Here is a 10,037-nt window from a genome sequence, read left to right as displayed (position 1 = left end):
ATCTCTAATTTTAAATTAAAGTTCTCATTTGAAATCAATTAGCAAGTTGATAAATAAATTGTATTCTTAAAATAGTTTTAATAGATTATATTTGATTTTCAATACTGCTCCATTATCTAATTTTATGCAAATTATTGTATTACCTTTATTCCTTTTAGCTAAATGTTATAATTTTTTATACCAAAACTGTGTCGTTTTGGTCATTAAAATAAAGAGAGAGAAACCTTAAACTAGGCTCGGTGTAACGCTCACTCCTTCTCCTTCCTCTCACCTCTGCCTTTCGGTCGAGTTCCTCCCTCACTCCTTCACCTGCTCCGTCCAGGCACACCCTGTCACTGTTGTCGTCGCAACTGCTCGAAGCTATTCCCAACTATGGTTTGATGATCGGGGAATTACACCAGTTTGAATTTTTTCACTTAAAATAACTTCCGTTGTAAGTATAGACCAAACCGGCAACCAACTCCCACCATCAAAGTTTAATTTTCAAATAAAAATAACCGAGAGTAATTAAATCTCGGGTCGTCTCCCTCGGACAATGCAATTAAGGTGTCACTTTCTTGGTTGTGAGAAAAAGGAGGTTTTAAAGTGAGGAACGAAAGATTAAAAGAACTAGGATATAAAAGAACTAAGAAAATGTCAAAATTGAAATTAGTGCAAGTAAAAAGGAAACTAGATAAAAAATTAGTGAAAATACTATAAATGCATAAAAGAGCCTTGACTTAGGAATGAGAATTAAGGAATCCTATCATCGTCATAACCACAACTATAGCAACTATGATGAGTCAATCTCGCTTCGTCAACCCCTAACATCAAGGAGTAAGTCAAGCAAATTTAGTTGACTGGTGCGTGAAATAAGAACTCGCACAACTGAACCAGCAAGTGCACTGGATCGTCCAAGTAATCCTAAGGTGAGTTAGGGTCGATCCTATGGGTTGGCTTGAATCAAGCTATGGACACCTTGTAGATCTTAGTCAGGTGATTAGAAAAGATAGTTTGTTGAGAGAAACGCATAAAACAAGAATATGGATGAAATTACTTAATTTGAGTGAAACCAGTGATAAGAGAACGATTGAGATTTCAGAGATGCTTCATTCTTCTGGATCAACCTTTCCTACTGTCTTCTCCAACTGTGAGTGGTTCTTTCCATAGCAGGCTATAAGTGATCAACGCTGGTTTAATGGCCGCCACTTTTCCTCTCTCAGGCCGAACACCAGGTTTAGTGTGCGCCCAATCTGAATGAGGGTGGAGCTCCTTTAGTTCATCCCCTTGATGATCCTACTCAAGTTGCCACAAACAAGATCGAATCTTCCAGATCAGAGAATGTTGCGCCTTTGGTTCTATCCTCTACCACAAAGACCCTAATCTCCCCATACCTCGGCTGAACTGGTGTTTCGAGAAGTCCCCAACGAATTCATGGATTAGCCGTCTAAGAGATGTATAATCAAGCTTGTGGTTCAGTAATATCTGGTTAAGGACTCACATTGAACCCATGTAGAATGAGGATAAGTGTCACGGTTCATCTCATTCATAAGGTTGAAGAACGAAGATACATCTTAGAATAGAGTCATACATGAATTGAATAGAACAGTAGTACTTTTATTAATCCATAAAAATCAGCAGAGCTCCTAACCTTAACCTTAGGAGATTAGTGACTCATACTGTACATAATAGTGTTAAAAAATAATGGGGGAGTAAGAAAATCAAAAGTTGGGTGATCTTCTCCTATATATACTAATATAATGACTAAGGATTACAGAAATAAGATAAACTAAGTTGATAGTGCGAAAATCCACTTTTGGAGCCCACTTGGTGAGTGTTTGGGATGAGCTTAAGTGTTTTCCACGTGCTAATGTCCCTTAGGGGCATTGAACGCTGGCTAGGGAGCCCCTTTTGGGTGTTGAAATCCAGTTGCTCTCCTGTGGGCACTGGACGCCAGGACTAGGGCTGGTGGCTGGCGTTGAACGCCAGTTTGGGGCCTTCATTTCCAAAACAAAGTATGGACTATTATATATTTCTGAAAAGCCTTGGATGTTAGCTTTCCCTAGCCATTGAGAGCGCACTATTTGAACTTTTGTAGCTCCAGAAAAGCTCCTTTCGAGTGCATGGAGGTCAGATCCTGACAGCATCTGCAGTCCTTTCTCTGCTTCTAAATCAGACTTCTACTCAAGCTCTTCAATTTTAGCCAGAAAATACCTGAAATCACCATAAAACACACAAACTCAAAGTAGAATCCAAAAATGTGAATTTTGCACTAAAACCTATGAAAACATAATAAAACTTAAACAAAACATAATGAAAACTATATGAAAATGATGCCAAAAAGCGTATAAAATATTCGCTCATCATTGACCTTAATCAATAAGTCCTAGCTAACTTACTAATTACTTAGTAAAAAGCTAGCGTCAATAGAAACAAGAATCAAGTAACTACCCAAGAATTACCTCTAAATGTCGGACATTATGACTCTAGTATCCTAGGAACTCATTTCCCAAGCCAAGGTGTGAAAATCTACTCAAAATTACCAAGTGGCATTTTCACAAACACTTGGTAGGCATGAAAGCAAAACATAAGAAATTGCAAAGGAAAATGAAAACTATAACCAAAATATTCACAATATCAACAATAAACATTCAAACAAACAAAGAAAATCATAAAATATTAAATTCATCAACCAAAACTTCAAAAAATTAAAATTGCATATATTAACAAAGTGACTTAAAATAGAAGAAAGTGTAGCAATAGTAGTAAAATTAAAAAGGAAATTAAAGAGTACTTACAATGAGATAGCAAAATCCAAGATCAAAGCTTAACTATAAAATGCTTCAATGGAAATTAAGTAAACCCTAAGAGAGAATTTTTCTATCTACACTCTCCTACTCCTAATGTGTTTTCTACCCTAAAAGAGAGCTTCCTAAAACTAATCCTAAGCTAATACCTTGATATGTGTTGATGTCTCCTTCATATAGCACCTCAAACCAGTTTCAACATACTCAAAATTGGGGCAAAGAGACCCAAAAATCGCGAGCCACGTGCTTCATTAATGAAATCACGCGTGTGTGCGTACGCACACTTGCTGGTTTTTGCACTTGTGCGTACGCACAACACTTGGTTGTGTGCTTCTCACTACAAGAAAATACGTCTATTGCAACGCTTTTAAAGCGTGGCAAAAAGCTGAAAAAAGCGTGGCGATAGCTTTTCGCCACACTTTTTGAGCTATCGCCCATTTTTAAAAGGGTCACAATTGCTAGCGTGGCGGTTGCTCTATCGCTACGCTTTTGATGACCTATCACCACGCTTTTTACATATTGCCACGCTTAAAAGCGTGGCCGTATGTGGGAAATATAGCCACGCTTTTAAACCGTGGCCGTATGTGGGAGATATAGCCACACTTTTAAAGCGTGGCCATATGTGAGATATGGCCACGCTTTTGAAGCGAGCCAATAGAGATAGATATGGCCACACTTTAAAAGCGTGGCGATAGAGATAGATATGGCCACGCTTTTAAAGCGTGGCAATAGCGAGATACGGTCACGCTTTTAAAACGTGGCGATAGCGAGATATACGGCCACGCTTTTAAAGCGTGACAATAGCCTTATTAAATTAAAAAAAAAAATCCTTTTTCTGATTTTACCTTCATCGCTGCACAATATAAATTTTCAATCCTTTTTTATCACGAAACCTATAAATATAGTATGCAATTTTTATTACAAGACAAATCAAACCCTAATTAGTGACATATACAATTTTTGTTATAATTATTTTATACATTAAAAAAGTAATACTCAAATACAAAATAAATCTCGAGTTCAAATTCTAAAACTAAACCATCTAAATGCATACTTTGATAAAGAACAAATAAATCTCTAAAACAGATCAAAATTTGCACAATTTATAGTTAAGGGAGTTCTAATTCAACACCCATCTAAATCCCAACTCCCACCTCACTCCAATTTAACACCATCAGCACAATGTTTGGTTGGTAACAAGCTCCATTTTGGAGAATAGCACTACAAAGCTCCATTCCCACAAGCATAATCTATTGCTTTCTGAAGTGCTTGATCACTACACCATCTTTGCATAAACAGTACAGCGATATATGGCAAATAATAAAAAAGAATAGTCAGCTTATACAACAATCAAAATATTCAATTCAGGAATAGCAAAATCAACAAGGGAACAAAAAACATGTTTAGAAATTTCCTTAACTAGCAACTAAAATTTACTCTCTCAACTAGAATTACATAGCATGTCTTTGATCATCATAGTAGAAATCCACCTCACAAGAACTTAAAGCAAGAAAAAACATGACTAGAAGATAATCAATTATAGGAACTCATGATGTCAGAGAAAACATACATGGATCAGCAGCTATGTACCTGGGTGACCGATAGTTAAGTAGTACCATGAGGGAAGGGTGAAAAGAACCCCCATCGGGGAGTAAAATAGAACATGAAATCGTAAGCTCCCAAGCAGTGGGAGGATCCCAGCCCGGGACTCTAACCGCGTGCCTGTTGAAGAATGAGCCGACGACTCATAGGCAGTGGCTTGGTTAAGGGAAACCACCGGTAGCAATAAAAAAACTATATCAGTTGCATGGTAGTTCCATCATACTGTATTATCATGCCATTACTACGTTTAATTTCTTTACAAGTAAGTACAATTACAGTGCTAATCACTTCTGATCTTTCTAATTTGAAACTTCAAAAATAGAAAGACTTACTTCAATATTAAGGCACTGTTCTGGGGAATTGTGTACAGCTTAACATAGGCACTGTCTCTGGACTACAAAATATAAGAAAACATTGAAACGATAGAGATGTACAAATAAGTTTGTATGTCATATAGCAGAGGCATCTTATATATTTATGTATTTGTCTATTTATTAAAATAAGTTTATATCTTTTCATTTTTATATAGTCTCCTAGCTAGCCTAACCTAACGAAAAAGTGTGTATATAAAAAATGATCTATTTAAAGCAGTTAACTATCATATAGGCCTCTAGTACAACTAATATGAAAGCAGGACTGTCAAGTATTTTCCATAAAATGAAATAGGAAAAAAAATATTTTCCATAAAACCCCTTATTACACCTAGCAACTTTTCATTTCCGTACATGTTCCCTCCAATCTTTTCAGCGCACGAAAGCGGTTAACTATCATTTTCGTACATATTTGCACTCACCTGCCAAGTAAATTTTGTAATATAATTTATATATATTCGATTAGATATTATGATTTTTGCTAAAAAAATCAATTAATTACTACTAGATCAAGTCCTTTTTGTCTTCAATTTGATTAGTATTTTACATGAATATATATATTTTTATATGAATCAATTTAATGGTTCTCACATATCATCTTCGCATAAATTTTTTTCTAAGAACTATTGAAACATGATTAAAGAATATCCTAATGGAAGTGTTTAATATTTCTTGCAACTTTCTGTCAATAATCCACAAATTAACTATACAGAAAAGAAAATTGATACCTGAACTATACCGCCAAGACCTTGCTTTTTGGCTTCTCAATGCTGTAAGCAGTAGGCCAAAGGACAGAACCAAAGCAAACATGCCATTTCCAAATCTCCATTGTAAGAACCACAACTAATCAACCGGTTAATTAAGTTATTATAATACACAGATTAGACTCCGAAAAGTTAAAGAGAGAATTAGAAGATTTAAAGGTGATTTTTGGACTCAGAAGGTATTTTTGAGTCAGAAAATGTGTTTTCTACGAAAAATCGTAAAAAATTACAAACCGGCAGTCGAACCGGTTGAACCATTTCAAGTCTGCCTGGTTCTGCGCGAGAAAAAGTGGAAATAATCAAAAACCTTAGAAAAACATTAGAAATGGAAAACTGGGCGTTAACTTTAAAGGTTTGGCTCGCAGTTGGGCCAAACGGGCTAAAAACGCTAACGGGTTGGACTGGGCCCAAGTTGGGCCCAAGCCCAAGATATATAAGGTTCATTTAATAAACCATCACCTCATAAACACACACAAACTTCAGATTTGAAAGAGGGAAGGAGAGGAAGAAGAGAATACTATTCACACCTCTCTATGGCTACGCTTTTTAAGCGTAGCAAAAAAAGCATGGCCAAATCTCTAATCAATTGCCACCTTCATAAAAGCGTGGCCATTAATCCTTTTCGCCACGCTTTTGAAGCGTAGCAAAAAAAGTGGCCAAATCTCTCTTCAATTGCCACCCTCATAAAAGCGTGGCTATTGACCACTTTTGGCCATGCTTTTAAAGCGTGGCAAAAAAAAGTATGGCCATAGGCCTTTTTTCTTGTAGTGACAGATAGAAAACCAAGCTGAAATATTACTGCACAAACAACAAAAAAAGGAAACTCCAATTGATCTCAGAGAAAATAGTATCGTCCTAATAAAAAGGACAATGTATTAAATTCACAAGCTAAAACTAATTCAAAAGCTAATTTGAATGAATAAGTAAAACTCATTATTCCAATTAATTAAAACCTAATTTTAATTTCACCAAACTAATAAGAGGCATCACAAAAATAAGCGACATAAGTTTAATGCAATTGAAAGAAACTCAGTCACTAAACTCAACTAAAATCTTCTAACAACTCAAGCACTCTTAATCTCACCTTACTTAACCTAATATAACATTGTTTAATTTTACATCCATTAAAATAACATAACAAATCCTAATCACACAATTCATTAAACAAATTTAACCACTGATTTAACAAAAATCCTAACAAAATGCGAAAGTCACAAATTAATATGAAAAAAATAAAATAACCATACCAACAATAAATCTGATAATAGTGGTTGTAGGGTCTCTTTAACGTGGTGGTGATAGAGGTAGCAGTGACGCCAATGTGAACAACAACCACGGCGGAGGATGCGGCGGGGACAGCAGCAGCAACAGCTGGATCGACAATGACGTGCCGTGGTGGCACCAGCGGGTGCTCCAGGCTGTGCCGACAATGACGAGCAGCTCTTGTCGGTGGCGACGGCGAGAGTTTGATGGCAAGGGAGAGAGAAGAAGAGGAGAGAGAGAAGAGAAAGAGCGCATTCGAACAAGTGAGAGGAAAGGGTTTCGCGTTTGAATTTTAACCTAATTTTACTGTCAGATTTACTGGTAGATTTTTCTGATGGTAAATCACCAAAATGACGCATTTCATTAAACCGTGATACCAGCGAAATATACCGACAAAAAATTTGATGGTAACATTGGCGCAGATGAGGTATAATTTTGCGCCAATAATTACCTTCGGCTTTAGCAAAGGAAAATCTATTCCGACGGTAACGTTTTATCGCGACGAATTTCTCCTCCTTTCCATCGGAAAACGCGACATTAAATCCGCCGGTACAGTTCGACACTAAATCCGATGATAATTCAAACGATACTCAGCATTTTTCTTGTATTGATTTATTTTATAACAATTTTTTTTAAAACAAATTACACACATAATATACCAAATTGTATTTTTTTAATTATTTGATATATTAACTAATTTACTGGGCAAGTTAATATTTATATAATATATAATAACATAGATAATTCAAACATCTTTCATTTAACTAAGATTATTTTAAAGCAAAATAGCATTAAATCTAGTTCTATAAGTTCAATCACAATACAAAAGTTCTATATAGACTAATGTCTCGATGAATCAAAATATTATTGAGCCCTGCAGCTAGCATGTTGTCATCATTTTGATACTCCTATAAATATAAAAAAAAACAAATAAAAAATAAGAAACATAAAATATTACTAATTAAAATTATAACATCAATCATCTACCAATCAATCTCTCAATTCAATGCCATGGTAAATCTAAATATCTGATATCTTACATATATTAGCATGATTCTAAAGACAATCTTAAATAATCAAAGTATATATAAGCTTGGATCTCTCATATGAAGATAAAAAAATAAACAAAAAACCAAAAGACCCAGGTTCTCATGATTAAGCACTCCACAATTATTATATTATGAAAGAATGAATAGCAATTATAGATTATAACATAGCTTTCGAATTCTTTTGATGTTTTGGTATTGTTTAATACTAATAATTGAATTAAAGAAGGTATAATAAATCAAATAAAAGCTTCATAGAAAATAAATTGAATTGAATTAAAAAATGACAAATATATAAATTATATATGACTCAAAGTGGCCTTCAAATTGCAGGAGATTTTCATTAGAAGCAAGATGATGCGTATTTTTGCAAATTACTATCGGCAAGTATATCGAGTCGTATCAAGTAATACCAAGGGAGTGGGTTATTATTCCCATGGAGATTAACGGACTAAGCAAGTAATGGTCAATTGATTAATCTAGTCAGACGGACTAAGCACGAAATTGTGATCATCAATGGCGCCATCAACATGGTACGCTCAATTGTAATCTCAACTTTTTATCACAACTTCGATACAACTAACCAGCAAGTGCACTGGGTCGTCCAAGTAATAAACCTTACGCGAGTAAGGGTCGATCCCACGGAGATTGTTGGTATGAAGCAAGCTATGGTCACCTTGTAAATCTCAGTCAGGCGGATATAAAATAGTTATGGAGTTTTCGAACATAAATAATAAATAGATAGAAAATAAGGATAGAAACACTATGTAATTCATTGGTGAGAATTTCAGATAAGCATATATAGATGCTTTTGTCCCTCTGAATCTCTGCTTTTCTGCTGTCTTCACCCAATCAGTCTCACTCCTTTCCATGGCTGGCTTTATGTAAGGGCATCACCGTTGTCAATGGCTACATCCCATCCTCTTGTGAAAATGGTCCAAATGCTCTGTCACAGCACGGCTAATCATCTGAGGTTCTCGATCATGCTGGAATAGGATTCACCCTCCTTTTGCGTCTGTCACTACGCCCAGCACTCGCGAGTTTGAAGCTCGTCACAGTCATTCAATCCCTGAATCCTACTCGGAATACCACAAACAAGGTTTAGACTTTCCGGATTCTCATGAATGCCGCCATCAATCTAGCTTACACCACGAAGATTCTGATTAAGAGATCTAAGAGATACTCATTCAATCTAAGGTAGAACGAAAGTGGTTGTTAGGCACGCATTCATAAGGAATGATGATGATTGTCACGTTCATCACATTCAGGTTGAAGTGCGAATGAATATCTTAGAAGCGGAACAAGTTGAATTGAATAGAAAAATAGTAGTACTTTGCATTAATCTTTGAGAAACAGCAGAGCTCCACACCTTAATCTATGGAGTGTAGAAACTCTACCGTTGAAAATACATAAGTGATAATGGAGTTCATTGGTCTCGGCCCCAGAGGGGAACCGGAGTAACCAAGACTGCGAAAACAATGATAAAAAGTTTTATTTATACTAAACTAGTCACTAGGGTTTACAAAAGTAAGTAATTGATGCATAAATCCACTTCCGGGGCCCACTTGGTGTGTGCTTGGGCTGAGCTTGAATGTTACACGTGCAGAGGCTCTTTCTGGAGTTGAACGCCAGGTTGTAACGTATTTCTGGCATTCAACTCTGGTTTGTGACTTGTTTCTGGCGTTTAACTCCAGACAGCAGCATAGAACTGGCGTTCAACACCCTTTTACGTCGTCTAAAATCGGCCAAAGTATGGACTATTATACATTGCTGGAAAGCCCTGGATGTCTACTTTCCAACGCAATTGGAAACGCGCCATTTTGAGTTCTTTAGATCCAGAAAATCCACTTTGAGTGCAGGGAGGTCAGAATCCAACAGCATCAGCAGTCCTTCTTCAACCTCTGAATCTGATTTTTGCTCAAGTCCCTCAATTTCAGCCAGAAAATACCTGAAATCACAGAAAAATACACAAACTCATAGTAAAGTCCAGAAATGTGAATTTAACATAAAAACTAATGAAAACATCCCTAAAAGTAACTAGATTCTACTAAAAACATACTAAAAACAATGCCAAAAAGCGTATAAATTATCCGCTCATCACAACACCAAACTTAAATTATTGTTTGTCCCCAAGCAACTAAAAATCAAATAGGATAAAAACAAGAGAATATACTATAAATTCCAAACTATCAATGAAACATAGCT

Source organism: Arachis ipaensis, chromosome B01 (assembly GCF_000816755.2).
Source record: "Arachis ipaensis cultivar K30076 chromosome B01, Araip1.1, whole genome shotgun sequence".
Lineage (NCBI taxonomy): Eukaryota > Viridiplantae > Streptophyta > Magnoliopsida > Fabales > Fabaceae > Arachis > Arachis ipaensis.
Note: the sequence above shows the minus strand (reverse complement) of the source record.